The sequence below is a fragment of the Oryzias latipes genome, chromosome 11 (genome assembly GCF_053564925.1).
Source record: "Oryzias latipes strain Hd-rR chromosome 11, Olatipes_Hd-rR_3.1".
Classification (NCBI taxonomy): domain Eukaryota; kingdom Metazoa; phylum Chordata; class Actinopteri; order Beloniformes; family Adrianichthyidae; genus Oryzias; species Oryzias latipes.
This window is the reverse complement of record NC_136247.1, coordinates 21,098,929-21,114,294: the sequence shown is the minus strand read 5'-3', so window position 1 is coordinate 21,114,294 and position 15,366 is coordinate 21,098,929. Positions and strand designations below refer to the sequence as shown.

General features: G+C 38.8%; 1 protein-coding gene across 8 annotated transcripts in view; it reads right to left on the bottom strand.

Moving 5' to 3' along the window:
* The window catches only part of trps1 (trichorhinophalangeal syndrome I), a 130,732-nt gene extending 125,579 nt beyond the window's left edge, over positions 1-5,153 (bottom strand). For 3 of the 8 annotated variants that reach the window (XM_011480778.4, XM_078954978.1, XM_078954980.1), the window contains exon 1: positions 4,755-5,153. The gene's annotated coding sequence lies outside the window, so the exon portion shown is untranslated. Of the gene's footprint in view, positions 1-4,277; positions 4,647-4,754 lie in introns of those variants that run through there. The other 5 variants (XM_011480777.4, XM_078954976.1, XM_078954979.1 and 2 more) reach the window with 3 other exon arrangements.
* Positions 5,154-15,366: the final 10,213 nt, after the last annotated feature.

The following is a 15,366-nucleotide window of genomic DNA, read 5'->3' as shown; positions in this document are numbered from 1 at the left end:
TGTGTGACTCTTGTCTGGAATGTTTCTGTGAATTTGTGTCATTTTCATAGAGCATCTGACCGATTCGTACAACAGACTTTACATCAGAAAAGTCCTCAAATCTTGTTGACATGAACCTTATGTGGAACCACTAAGAGCACATTTTTCCCGGGCTAGATTAAACATTTTCGTACTAGCTGAACCATTACCTGAATTATCACACTTCTTTTTCTTTCATTGACATGCTGCAACATTGCAGGAGTTTTTTTTCCTTAAGCATTTTAATTTATAAAATAAATAAAAAGATATTTTGCAAATAGCAGAAAGTTTGGAACCTTATCAGATGGAAAATATAAATGCAAAAAAACTCCACTTTAAATGCACAGCAAACACATCATCAAGCTGCAATACAAAAAGAAAAGGAAATTAATTTTTAAAATATACTTTGATTTATTTCTTTACTTAGACAAAGGTCTAGTAAAATCCTTTAATCTTTGTCAGAAGTTGAAGAATCTTCAACTTAGTGATTGATAACTGAACATGCCAGTGTGCAGGAAGTGTTGTGGTGACTCACACACTGCTGAATCAAAGTAGTCAGCACTCACAACTCAAAGTGCATCACACAACAACAACAACATGCCAGCAGGTTTCATTTACTAGCAGCCCAAAAGAGTCAAAACAGAAAAAGCAGGAATTGATTTTCTTATTACTTCTAATAACAAAGCAAAAACCTGTTGTTGTTGTTTTTGGAGGGTGTAAAAACAAGGTTCACTAAAACACCATCCATCCGTTTTTACAGCAAGACAAACTGTCTCATATCCAGGATATCTGTGTAAAGGGGACCAAAAAAAGGGCTCTTGCCGTTAACCAAGACCACGTGCTGATTATCTATTGCAGGCCATCAAAAATGTAGATCTTCTAATCTAAAACAGAACAAAGATGTTGGAGACCCACTCAAGCCTAAACAAGACTCTATATAGTGCGGATGACATTTTGGGCATTTAGCAGACGCTCATTTCTAGTTCCAGTAAATGTAACATGAGCATGGACTCAGATCCCTGCAGGCAGCTAATAAAAAGTCATGAAAGGCCCAAAACAATATGCTCGGACAGTAAAATAAGTCAAAAACAGTTGTGACCTTGAAATATGAGCAAAACAGGAGACTGGGTTTAAAAAAAAAAGAACAAAAAATGCTAGCAACACAATTGAAAGCCAAGTAAGCCAGAAGCCTGGAAGAAGGTTTTTTTTTCTTTAAATAAACTATCCATGACAAATGGGTGTTTTTCTTTATCTGAACTGCAGGCAGGGCCGAGATGAATAGCAGCTTATTGCTCTAATAGATGCTATCTTTTGCTGCTTATTGGAAACAACGATAGTTGGGACAGTCGCAATCAAAAGTAAATGGGATTAGAGATTAGAAATGATTAGGAGTTGTGAGTTTCAAAAACACTGACTCTTTCATAATAATTCTTCTTGGAATTGCACATGATGTAGGGTTTGTTCACATAGGAGGCAGCAGTGGTGGATGGAGATGTTCAGTGATTATCAGCTGAGAGCTCTTTCGACAATCTGGAAATGTGTTATGTACATCAAAATTTGAATTTCATGTTTATTTTACCTTTCTGGAATTATTATCTCTTTCAGTTATCTCTTTCTGGATATTTCTGTGCTGCTTTTGTAGCAAAGCAAGCTTTTAAACAAAACATTTTTTTTTAAATCTAATGTGGTTCAGCAGCAACCGAATTATCAACTTTTCCCTTTAACTTTGATTCAGTTGTTAATTATGTATGCAATTTATGTTTTATTCCACCTTTATGATGCTTCTTTTAAATTTAGCTCCCCTTATAGCATCTTAAAGATAAATACAAAGAAATCTGCCAGAGATATTCACACAATTTTCTTGAGGTTGCTGGAACTTTTTAACACTCCACATGCTTTTTTTCTTCTTTTTTTTTGCCTCTACAATGCAGCTCCTGCTTTAAAATGACCAGAGACAAATTCATGGCAGCCCACAAAAATCAGAACAGTTGTTCCTCATGTCTTCCAGGATATCAAACCATCAATAAAAGACGGGAGATACATTCCAGCTAGTTGAACAGGACGTTTCTGACTCTCCTCACTCCATGTGTTTCCACTGTTTCTCTCCCTAAACTTTCTCCCCACAGCCACAGAGACTTCACATATTGCAGCCATATGATCGAGCTGCGTCTGTCCATGTGGACCATGCGCACACGCACACATTCATGAAAATGAGCTTTACAAGGAAGCAACTCTCTTTAGGAAGTTGTCAACTCTTCACATGTTTTAAAGCAGCTCCAAACGGGGCAGTGAGATACAATAATATCCAATGACTAGAAAACAGTCCCATTTAAATGTCGCTATACAACACCAATACATAAAAAGGATTTGTATCTATTTATTTTATTTTAGGGAGTTGACCACGTAACACAGGAGTGGCAGGTCACATCAAAAGCCAAAACGCAGACTGGACAGACCTACAAAGCCTGAAAATATTACTGACTTCATTAGTTTTTATGAGAACTACTCATAGATTAGAAGCACATGAGCATTATTTCCTCACTGCTTTGAGGTGCTTTGACGATGATCAAAGTAGCTGAGCTAAGTTTAACTAGGGATGGTTGGTTTAAAACCGAACCGTATGTTACACCATTGAACCGGACCCTTCGAAAAGTGAATTGTCGCATCTCTGCTGCATGTTGACAGTAAAAGCATCAATGTACTTATTGTTAGTTCACCTCTCGAGGTCTCTAGCTGTTTTGCGGATATATTCAGAGCAAATTTGCATTGCTTTTTTAATGTATTTTTTTACAGCGCATTGTGTTCTGAGTCCTGATTGGCTATCAACTTTGTCACTCAATCTCTTCCATGCGTTCAGTTTGAAATATTTACGGAAAAGGGTGAAAATGTTCATGTCTCTCTGAGAAAAGTTTATAAAGCGAAGAGTTTTATAGCCCCAAAACGTGTAGAACTGCTTTCACCTATCACAAGAAATGATAGAAAACAAATCCATTTGCTTATTAAAGCTCTAAAAAAAGGAAAAGATTTCTCCAGAGTTTTTCTTTTGATGTTGCTTTTTTGTAATACACGAGTCATCTATCGAACCGAAACCAAACCATGACCCAAATTTGGGGCTTTAACCATTTCTTGCGGGAAGTGAATCGTTGCGTCTCTAATATTTACACTATCAGTTTAAAAAAAATAAAACACAAAAACAAACATGATCACGAGTTTGAGTAAAAGCTTGGATTTATTTATTTTTGCTAAGTTTAAAAAAAAAAATTTGAATAGAGTAAAAGTGGGCTTTATTTATTTATATATTTTTTGGATAAATCAAAAACTGTACAGTTTTAATACACTGCCTGTATCCTCCAGCAGTATTAACTAACTTTTTCGGATTGAATAAAACTTATTTTAGCCGTCGATGTTAATTTGGTTTTAAGAAATGAACCTGAAATGGATTTAAAATGGGTTCAAATGGGACTTTCCTATATGCAAATAATTGGATTATTAGAAATAAAATATGCAGTTAAATGCATAATAATAAATTAGGTGAAGGGCTTTTTGGGGGCTCAGATTTTGTAAACTGTGGTGCAGGAGTGAGTAAAAAGCTTCCTAGCAATGTGTGCTTCATTGTACTGGCTTCACATACTCTGCTGTCCCCACAGAGTTGTCATGCCTACCCAGCTCCCTTATCTCAAAGGAACATCACAGTTTCTTACAAGAAAGAGAAGAGAAAGGAGGGGGGGCAGCTAAGAAACTTTCTTCAAAGTTGAGTGGAAATGCAACTCAGGCTTCCCGGCATCACTCGTTAATTTAAAAAATATATATTAATAGAAAAAAATAATAATAAATCGTTGGAGAAATACTAGTTTTCTTCAAAGCTAATGACAAATGGGTTTTGCGACAATTCGCATCCACCATGCGCTCCTCCTCGCGACAATGAAAGTGCCAAAAACAGGGTCTATTTTTTTTTATCATAAACTACATTTGTTTAAACTATATTGAATTTAACCGTAGAGTTTTTTTAAAAAAGCACAATTTTATTTCTTCCACTTTGTTATCAGAAGTAAGAAAGCTGAACTTGAATTTTCAGTTTGTATGGGGAGGGGGGGTAGTTTATCAATGAGAGAGTAGGAAAAAGTAGCGCACCTGACTGAAATTAAACGATAACTACTTTGTAGTCACACAAACCCCGCCGAACACAATTAATCAAGATGCCACATACATTCTAAAAAGTGAAGACAAAAATAAGAACAAAACTTAGAGAAAACACAGACCTACTTGTGGCGACTAAGTCACTCCGCGTCCCTTTGTTGCTGCTTCAAACTTAAGTCACAGCAGTAGCAGCTCCCGGTAGCCCCCCCCTCCTCCCTTCAATTTGTATTTGTGTAGCGTTTGTGTATCCTAACCTAAATGGAAATTGCCATGTGAACTGAAAGCGGTGCAGCTCTTTTGCTCCCTCTCATTCAGCATATCCCTCGTTCCTCAGCGACACTGCTCAGGCCGTTAGTTACATAAGACGCAAACCGACTGCTGTCCGTCGTAAAACTACGAACGGCTAACAGCAACATTTCTTTCTCGTCTGCCAATCATGCCCCTTTCGTCTCCCCACTTCTCTTACGCGTTTCGCCGTCTACAACCCACATCGCCGTCACATTGTTGTTTTTTTAAGCCCCCCCTCCCTCGTATCATGTAGTAGGGTTGGACACCCGGGGTGCATTTGTGTTGCAAGAGTTTCCTTCAGTGCAGCTTACCTGTTGATCAAAATAAGCATTAGCGTCTTTTCTCAGTGTGTTGTGTGTCTCTCAGTGCCCTGTTAAGATGGTGGCTGGCAGGCTGCTTCGTCTCTTTCTGGTGTTTTTGTTTGTTGATGATGTCGGACGGTGTGACTGTGTCTTGGCTTTTTTTTCTTTGGTCTGAGAGGGAGAGATAGTTAAGGCTTCGTCCATAAAACTAGACTTAAAAAAAAAGACTGATTCATGACTGAGTTTGGCTCAGCCAATACAATATTCCGATGCTAGAGTTTGTCAATTACCCGCCCAGATCTGCAGCTTGCAGGAAACCAAAACACAGCAGTGCGTTATCTTTTTTTTTTTTCTTTTTTCAGACCAGTGTTATCGCTTTACTGTGACAGGATTTCTTTGCCTGTCTCTGTAGGCTGTGGGCATTACGTCACAAGAGGAAGACACAGCAGCTCTATTAATATCAAGAAGCCACCCGAAGACCGACTCTTAAAGTGACACGCACACGAATATCCATTTACAAAACCACCGATTCCACTTCTGACATCAGTCTCCGAGCTGGAAATCCTTAGAAAATGTAGGTTAAAAACGTTAACAATCCAACACAAGCAACAATAGTCTCTAAAGTGCAACATTTTACTCCCTGGTTAACCTTTTTTTTTTTGAGCCAAAGTACCTTTTCCTTGACAAAGATCACAATAAATGTAACATAAGAAGAATCCTGTAGTCTGTATTAACTTCACTCCCAGATCTTGAGTGCCTTTTCTTTATAGTAGCAATAGCTTTAGTAGTTTTTGTCTAATAAAAAACTAAGGGGGGTATTTCAGAAAGCATCTTTTAACTATCCTGACTTTAACTCTGAACTCTGGGTAAAATCCGCCTGAACTTGCTTACTCTGGGTATGTCGGTTCCGAAAGACCGGATATGAGTTAGCGTAATTACGCTGGACTTGGTAACCCTGGGTTAATGCACGTGCACGTCAAGTACATAAAGACATTCTCAATGGATCGCCGATATCCCGAGTCACCATGCAAACGCGTGGTGAAAAAAGAGAGCGCTATACTTTAGTGAGACGGAGTCTGAGATTTTAATGACGGCGTATGAAGATTATATGTGCAACAAAAAAGTAATACGGCTGTATCAGCAAAAGAAAGAGTTTCTGCTTCGAGAAAAAAAACAGACAAAGTAAACGCAAGAGTTTCTATCTTATTTCCAATTACATTGATTGAAATGAATTGATTCTATTGGTAACAAGTAACTGAGTTAAATTTATTCAACCTAATTTCTTACGTCTATCCAACTCAATAGTTGTTTATACAACTCAAATTTACACTTGTACCCAAATCCGTCCAGACAGGCAAAGGGAATGGTATCCCACAATTCCTTGCACTGCCGATCTAACAGTTACACCTACTTAATTGAATTAATTTGAAGGAATGTAAAATAAATGTCTGATAACTACGTGTTATTTTAAAGTTGACTGAACTCAAAAAATTATTTATCTTAACTGAAGGAAAGAATTAAGTTAGAATATTGTAAAAAAGTTTATATTTCGAACATCCATATGTGGACTTATCACCCTCTCACGGTGGAAAAAGTATTATCTGAGCTTCTTCATCCACTAGATCATGTTCAAATGGACACGCCATGCTGCTTCACCTCTCTGAAAACAAACTAACTTTCAACTATACCTGCTCCAGACCAGGTTATGTTTAGAGCATGAGTTGCTATGGCAACTTGACATACCCTAAAACATAACTCCATTTTTGGAACCAAAAGCCGAGGCTATCCAGGAGTGTACGTGTCCTAAAATCAAAATAACAAATAGTTTCCTGAATTAAAACAAATATACATGGCGAGACTTAATTCAATTATTCCAGGATACCCTCCCAAATCCGATAGATGGCAGTATTGCCCGTGGAAACTTGTAAAATGCGAAGAAAAATAAGGCAGTTGGAGTGATGAAGAAGAATCACATACCATGCCCACGTTGAGCTATGCCTGGTTCTGCACACCGCAGCCATGGGTATTTGATCCAGGGGGTGCCAGAAAGGAAGGGAGGAAGAGAAAAAGGGGCAACCCCCACTCATTGACTCTAGCAATGAACTATTCCTAAAACTAATTAGTCATTATTATGCCCATGTTAATTTATGCGCATACAAAGCCTGCTCAGTTTTTGTTGCCTTCTAGTTGAGATTCACTCAATTAAAATGTCACAACATCCAAAACTTTCTGATGCCCAGGGAAGGAAATAAAAGAAAAGAGGAGGAGGAGAAACACAAGAAAGACAGAAGCACATGAAACAAGGTTGATTTCAATCCGTTAATAATATTATTTTGCTGTTGCAGAACGATTGTCAGCATCATTAGCCATCAGCATAACTTCAATAATGAATATGTTATGGAAGGTCCTTTTGTTATGGAAATAATTATGTAACAACCCCTACCTTATAATCCAGAGACAAATGTCTAAGTATTGGATCAGGTGGTATGATGTCGATATTGTGGGTTTCTCTCATTTTTCTAGCTCGTAAATGTCAATTTAAATTCTATTCATTATTTCAACAGTCATAAGCTTAGCGCTGTTTGTTGTGTTACAGTTGATATTGTCTACAGTGCATTTATCATGTATCTTTTCGTCAGTATTAAAGTCATTATGCATAACAAATGCTGTCTTTTACTGAGTCTTTGCATTCCACTGTAATGACAATAAAATTAAAATTATACATAAATGACTATCATGTACAATACACTGGAAATCATTACAGAATAGTCTACACTGCACACATATCTCTAGGGTTTTTTTATTTTATTTTTCTATTTTATCACTATTTCTATTTTTGAAGTGTTAATTAGACTGGTGTCACATACTCCTCATCTATCCTCAGACGCTGTGCTGAAGTTTTTCTGTCCTCTGCAAATCTTACACATCAACAGCCCAACCAATCACTAATGGAGCAGCATCAAGAGCCGCTCCAGTCATCTCCACCTCAGCAGTGCAACCCAGAAGCGATGCTGCAGCATCAAGTGCTTCTCCTCCTCCAATAGACCCAGCTCACTGGCCATCTCTTCTAAAGCTGCGTTCACACCGAGCGCAATTTGCGTGGCAAATTTTCATTGGCCGCCTGTCCAAAAATGTGTTCCTGATCTTGACGCTGCGGCTGCTTTTAGTCTGATCGCTACACGGAGCAGTGTCGGTGATTATGTCATTTACAATGCATGGAAGACACAGATTATGTTGAGATATCAGGCTTATTTACTATGAAGAGTTCTACAAAAGCATCGGTAATCACATCTCCATGTCTGGGTTAAAGTGATCATTCAAAGAAGAACTTCTGGAAGAACCTCTCAGAAAAAAATCCTATTTTTGTGCCTTCTTGATTTTTTAATATCTTAGTTTTATAAGTTAATGTCACTTGTTTACATGCTTTGTTGTATACTTTAAGCTACCGTAATTATATAGTATTTAAAAATTTTTAATTATATATTTTAAATTATATATTTTTTTGTATTTGTTTATTCAAAACTCCCAGAGTTTGTTTCTTCAATTCTTGGGAAGTGATGTGCAATCGCATAAGTGAAAAAAAAAAAATCAGAGACAAAGTTATTAAGTTTCTTGTGAGTCTATTTACACTAGTTGTGAAATATACTATTAGGGCTAGGTGAGTGGCCCATACAGGTTGGCCCATTTTTTGTCTGCAGGTGGCCCATATTTAGCCATAAAGGCAGCGGTCTTGCCAAGTTTCTGATTTTGCTGTCCTTAATCACAAAATACAAGGAGGACAGTGAGTTGCTTTAAACATTTAAGTTTCACACGAAAAGCTAAAAAGAAAAAGAAAAATAACAAATAATAAAAATAATAAATTAGATTTATTTTCCTTTTTGGCTTTTTCGTTTCTCTACTTTAACAGTATATTTATCTACCTGTCAATTTAGCAATTCTCCCACTTCTGTCTCTGAGTCTACTTCAGTTTCTGCCCTTTGATTTTTTTTTTCCACTTGGTCAGTCTGGCTCACTGGCACACAGCTCTCTTGCAGACAGACGATTGTTTCTAAGAGGAGGTTCCCTCTGCCGCCTTCTACAGCAAATAGACTGGTTTCTTGAAGTATTCGGAAAACAGCTTTTTCTTCTCTTTCCGTGTTCATAATTTGTTTTTTGGAATTTTTAAACTGAGTAGAACTATTGGAAATTTAACAGATGAGCCGCAGTGGAAGAAAGGTTGATTAAAAAAACAAAAAACAAAAGTCAAAGCCACAAAATACTGAGTCACTAACATGTTCCACCCTATTCTTTGTACATATTTGATTTCTGATGTATTGTGAGTTTTAAAACCTATGCATGCTTGCCAGAAGAAATTGTTTTTCTAGTCAAAGTGCCTTTATACAAATGACCCTTGAATTTTCATTGAAAGTATTGTAATATTATGAGAATCTTGTGAAATCACAAAAATGGCCAAATGAAAGCTAAAAAATAAAATAGGGAAAATGGCAGACAGAATGTTCATTAAAGGGGCAGATTTTAAACGTTCTGTTTCTTTAAACCTCACTGTAAAAAACATAGATAGTTGCTCCATATTAGAAAGGTTAATCAGAAGCAGAAGGACTGCAGACTGTAGCCAAGAGCCTGAACACCTGACTGCAACTTCTTCCATTTCTCCCTAAGCAACAGTCACTTTTGTGTTCAATCTCTGCCAAGGGCTTTATCTGCAAGTTGGGCTGGACCCAAAGTGGCTAAAAAATAGATGTCTCCCTGGTGGCTCAGCAAGGAGGCTGTAGCCAGGATCATGACCACAGCTTTTCTGATCATTGGAAAGAATGAGCTAAAAACCATTGTCACAGTTTCTATGTAAGGTTCCTTATCACCACAGCAAAGAAAGACGGACCATTTTTAAAAAATTGTTTTTGAGGTTCTAGTCATTCCTGTTGGGATTGACATAAACCAGTCAGGAAGAAAAACATGCTTGATAAATCCACAATCTTTTGTGTTGTAATGATGCACCGCTGGTTCAAAGTGCTAACATTTGCTGTTATATAGTTCCGAATCATCTGTTGTAGAGGATTGTAGCAGATTGAATCCAAATAAATGCAAACACAGAAATACTTATTTAGACAGAATCTGAAGTCTCTGAGGATTGAGAAGCTAGTCAGACGAGTGTCAAAAAAACTTGCAGATGAACCTTTTGAAGTCCACTTGTCTTAAAGAACATAGTTATGTGGTAAAATGACCTGAATGGCTGAGGATTTTCACAGATCATTGAGCACTTACCAAAAATTAGAGCCCTTTTACAAGATAGAGAAGTTTCTAATACAAAAAAACCCAATGAATTGTCCATCTCTTTGTAGGCAAAATATTCAGAAATAAAAGCTTTTTTTTCTTATGAGTGGTGATAAAAAAAAGTGACTGTTGAGAATCTAGACTGAGGCTTAGACAGAACTTAGACAGAAGAGCTGGAGGAGTCCAGATGACACAGCCTGGGAACGAGGAGCAAAGTCAAAGGTTTAATGTAAGTTGTTGCAAACCCCTTCAGGGCTCACCACAGCTTGATCAGCTTTAACCGGTTTGCTCAGGTGGTTTGACAGAAATCTTTATGCGAGATGGCAGTCCTGACACAACCCTCTATTTTATCTAGGCTGGGGACTGGCACAGGGTGACCCAGACATGGGTCCTCTAGTCTCTACATAGTTAGGCAGTAGCAAGAAAGGCCTTTCCCAAGGATGAAGCTCATCGCACCCCCTGTGAAATGAACCCTGGTTTCCCCTGCGCCAGTCCCACACACTGCTAACTGAGCCGGGTTGTGACTGGAATGACAGGTCTTAAATACTGGCAAGTTAGGTAGGTTGATGACTAGTGGGTGTGTCAGGATCCCCACCCTAACTCCAAGCACCTGTGTGAAAAGAAGATCAGCAGAGAAACAGTAGCAGTGGAGAAAGAACAGAAAGGAGAGGGTAGCAGAGAGAAAGAAAACTTTGTTCATCCTTATCCCCAATTCAACAGGTGCCCCTTGGCAATTCACCTAGCCGATCACATTGGAAATCCCGAAAGTGGGATCAAGGATGCAGGAGCGGTAAACCCAGGACCTCTCCTCAAGACTATAACTCTCCAAGTCAACAAGATACTGGAATCCATAACAGTGGATCCAGTAGGATCCAGAAAAAAACAAACAACAAGCTGGGGGGAATATGACAGAAATGGGTTTAAGCTGTCACACATTGAAAAAAAGAATGGACCTAATGACGGAGGGGAGAGAGAACTCTGCAGCCTATGGGCTGAAGAGACGCTGGACAGGAAATGGACTCATGAACACAGGGGAAAATTTCTTGAAAAACCCTAAAAGGAACGTTCTTATTTGATAGCCAAACAGACTTGATGGGTGCATAATGTTGTATTCCACCGTTTTAGGAGAAGCCGTTCAAGCATTTCAAAGGAAAAATGGTCAAGGGCAGATGACTTGTGTGCATACTCTGTCCAAGTAAGACTTTGGGCCAAGGGAGTTGGGCTTTGCACAGCAACACATATTAGCATAAATTCCAGCTCCTGATTTAAGCACCCTGTCTGGCGGTTGTACTGGGGTAAACACCAGATGAAAGACTGATGGCGCCATGTAAGGAAAAGAATGCCATCCAAACCTGGGATGTAAGTCAAGGACCCCTATCAGGGATCTTGTCCACTAGAATGCCATGCAGCCGGAAAACAACTTGTCTCGGAAGATCGGCAATCAGTGTCAGTAGGAAACTTGGGGAGAGAATGAAGAATACCAGATTTAGGCAGAGAATAGGATTTACCACCAACACACCCAGAAAAAAGTTTGGAAAAGGTGTATGTATCTTCTCCACAGGTGTATGTATCATGGTCCAGCTCAGGCCACCAGAAGTAACATTTTAAAACCCAAGATGTATCCAAAAAAGGTGACAAAGGAACACACGCTTTCCATCTTTAACGAACACATGATTCTTCAACAAACGTTGCAAACCAAATGAACAGGATGAACACAGTCAGGCTGGTCCAGATGTTATCAAGTTTGACAAAATTAAAATAATACAGGAAAACACAAAGAACTTCTTTCACCATGGCCTAAAATGTAGCTGGGCTGTTAGATCAAGTGGCATAACCAAATATTCAAAGTGTCCAAAGTGGGTAATAAAAGCCGTCTTCCACTTATCGTCTTCCGGATAATGATTTGGTTATAATCATTGTGCAAGTGGAGTTTAGTATAGAAATGGGCTCCTTGTAGAAGTTTCAACAAGGAGGAGATCAGACGGAGTGGATATTTGGAGCTTTGTGGGGAGGAAAACTAGGGCAGTTATGAGACACAGACTGACACAGTCGCAGCTCAATCTAACTCTATGTCCAACTTGTCCATCTGGGCATTGTGCTTGTGGTGTTTGAACTGGTGGGGGATAAATCAAATCAAATTTGGCCAAGATTTGGTTCAAAAGCATCTCAAAAAGTCAGTCAGACCAGTCAAAGACACAGCAGACAGACGTACAGTTATCCCCCGCCCATTCGCGGTTTAATATTCGCGCCCCACCCATTCCCGGTTGGCCGCAGATGACGTGACGTCACAAGCGTGAGACGCAGAACAGCGCTCATTCTGCGAATTTTGAATAACGATTTAATTTAAAGCGTTTAAGATGCCATCCAAACGCCCTGCATCATCTCCAGCTTCTGGAAATGAACCCAAATTGCAGGAAAAGGTTCTGACTCTGCATGAAAAGATAGAACCCACGAAGAGTTCAATTAACTGGTTGATGCCCACTCGCAGCCTCTGACTAATCAAGATTTGGCTGAGCTGACGCACTCCGCCAGTGAAAACGGAACAGAGGACCAGGAAGACCCAACACAAGAGGATGAAGAGGATGAAGGTCTAACTCTTGAACGGTTGGCTGATCTCGTGCAAGCAGCAAAACAACTGCAGGAGAACGTTAAATCGTGGGACCCTTACATGGTTCGTGCGCTACAGTTCTCAAATGCAATTGATTCTGCTATGTCAACATACAAAATCCTCTTCACCAGTATGAAAGAACAACTGAGCCAGCTGCCGATAACTATGCTCATAACGAACATAAAAAAAACGTCCAACACGCCCGGAGAAGATACGACACCATCTCCCGACTCCTGAAGTGCGAAGAGTGGAGGAATGGCCATAGACGGCAGTTAATAATACTGTAATACATGTACAGTAATAATTTCCATATTACTATATTTCACAGAATTTTTTTTTTGTTACTGTTAATAAACATTACTATGTAAAAAACTAAAATGTACTTTGTCATTACTATACATTACAAGACTCTTACTGTATTAATGAGTAAGGCTCACATAAGGCTCTGGGAGTTTTAAAACAGTGTCAATTATTCGTAGATTTTTGTTATTCTTTGGGGGGGTGAGGAACTTAACCGCCGCGAATACGGGGGGATTTCTGTATAGCAAGTTTGCTGGCGCATAGTGTGATTATCAAATCTGACCTCCCCCAAGCCTTGAGCACGCTGGCCTTGGTTCAAAACTCCTAAGCTACAGAAAGTGAAATCCTGATTGAATATGAAAGCTAGGACATAGCCTACTGTCTGGCTGCCTCCGGTATTTGTACCTGTTCTGTTTTGTGGTCTTTCTTCTCCTTCCACTTCTCTGGTTGGGTAAACTCAGTTACTGCTAGCTGCTACTCTCATTGATCTGAGTATGCTATTTACTTTTGAGCAACCTTGTGAGTTTAAAGCAGTGCCTTGTAAATAAATTGTAATGTTATCAATAGTAATTGTTTTTTTTCATTGGTAAGTTGAGTTGATGGCTTATGTTTTTTTTCCATGACTGTCATACATTTATTCTTCATTGATTTTTTTTTATTTGCCATAAGAAACCCCCCTCCCCCAAAAAAGGATAAAAAGTTAATACAGGTGAAAAAATTAATTGTTACTTCACTCTTGCCATTCAATTGCAACTATGAATAAATATCCTTAAATGAAAACTAAAACATTTTTAAAGGAAAAAACAGTGTCAAACTTATGAAATGTTAAAAGTGGCATCAAATATTAGATGTAGTATGCTTTTTTGTATATATTTAATCATCAATTTATTCATTTATCTTCAGAACTTGCTGAATCCCTTTTGGGGTCATGGGACAACTGGAGCCAACCCAGCTACTGTTGGGCAAAGGCCCGCATGCACAAAAAAAGGGACGATCTAGAGACACCATTAATGCAGGAGTAGAAGACGCAAACTCCAGACAAAAAGGTCCCAACCAGGATATGAGGCAAAAGTGCAAACTGCTACACAACCATCCATGCAGCCCATATTTTTTTTATCAGATTTCTGTTAATTTTTATACCATTACCATTTCACATGGAGGCGAAAATAACAGTGTAAGTAGGTTTAAAAGAAAAGAATATATGATGGTGATCTGACTCCGTATTTTTACTATAAAGTCATCAGATAAGTAGAGGAGCAGTGTCCAATTAACTGCTGAAAGGCAATATGAAATAGGCTGTGGTGTAGTTAGATTTAGAACAACAATAAGACATTGCATCAGTAAAGTCACATGGTATTTTTTTTATTCTCTTGTTTTGTCATGCTTCTCGCCCTTGAGATACTTTTTGTGCATGTGTTTTGAATTGCATGTTTCGTTGTATTGTGTTTATTAGAAAACCTCTTTTTCCAGGCCCTGCTCTTCCTTTTTCTTTGTCTTCCTGCCATGTGGGATCAGTGCCCCACCCTGACCCACTGCACCTGTGCAAAAGTCTCACCAGAGCTAGCATGTATTCTTTTCCTTTTCTCTCCAGTCAGATGTCAGATTGCCACCTTTACCAAGCCCTTATTTTAGACTCAGGAAGTTTTTTAAGACATTAAATCTGCTTTATTTTTTAGAAATTTGTGTCGATGGATTCATACAGTATTTTATTTCTATTTTTTTTTTAAGCTCTAAGGAACTTGACAAAAGCTTCAACAACTTCAAATGCCCAAATTAGCTGTCAAGCCATCTCATCCAGATTGCTTTTCTGGTGATAATGAAGCCTTTCCATTTAGTGTAATTCTCAGTTTAAACTATGAGCTTGAGAAGTCTGATTGACAGAGCCAAGATTACCGGTACCTTAATTATCTTATCTGTCAAGAAGAGAGGAGGCCTAGGCTATGGTGGAATAAAAGAACTTAGCAGTGTTTGGACTCTTGAACCACTTTATCCAGATTTGTCAAGATCTGGGCATGTAGAAAAAGCTGCTCTGGATTTTCTTACGGTCTTTTCAATATTCAAAAGGCTCAGCTGCTCTCGCTAAATCCTTACAGGTGAAACAGGCCTCAATAAACACAAGAAAGTTTATTAAGGCCTGTGTGCCTCCTTGAGTGGAACCGAAAAGGAGACACCCCGTCTGACCAAGCTATCCTGCCACGTCGCCCACTCAGGCAGCAGTGTCCACAAGCACGCCCTTCTCAAGCCCTGTCCATGGACCAGGGGCCGCTGTTTGCTCAGCCATAGTTTAGAAATGTCATGCTCTTCCCGCCCAATGCACGATTTACAGCAGAGCATCAAACACGATCGCAACTGCTTTCTGTTTTCATAATTAAATGCCTTATCTGTTCTATTTATGTATTACTACAAAAAAAATAATAATACACACGACATAGCTATCTCCTC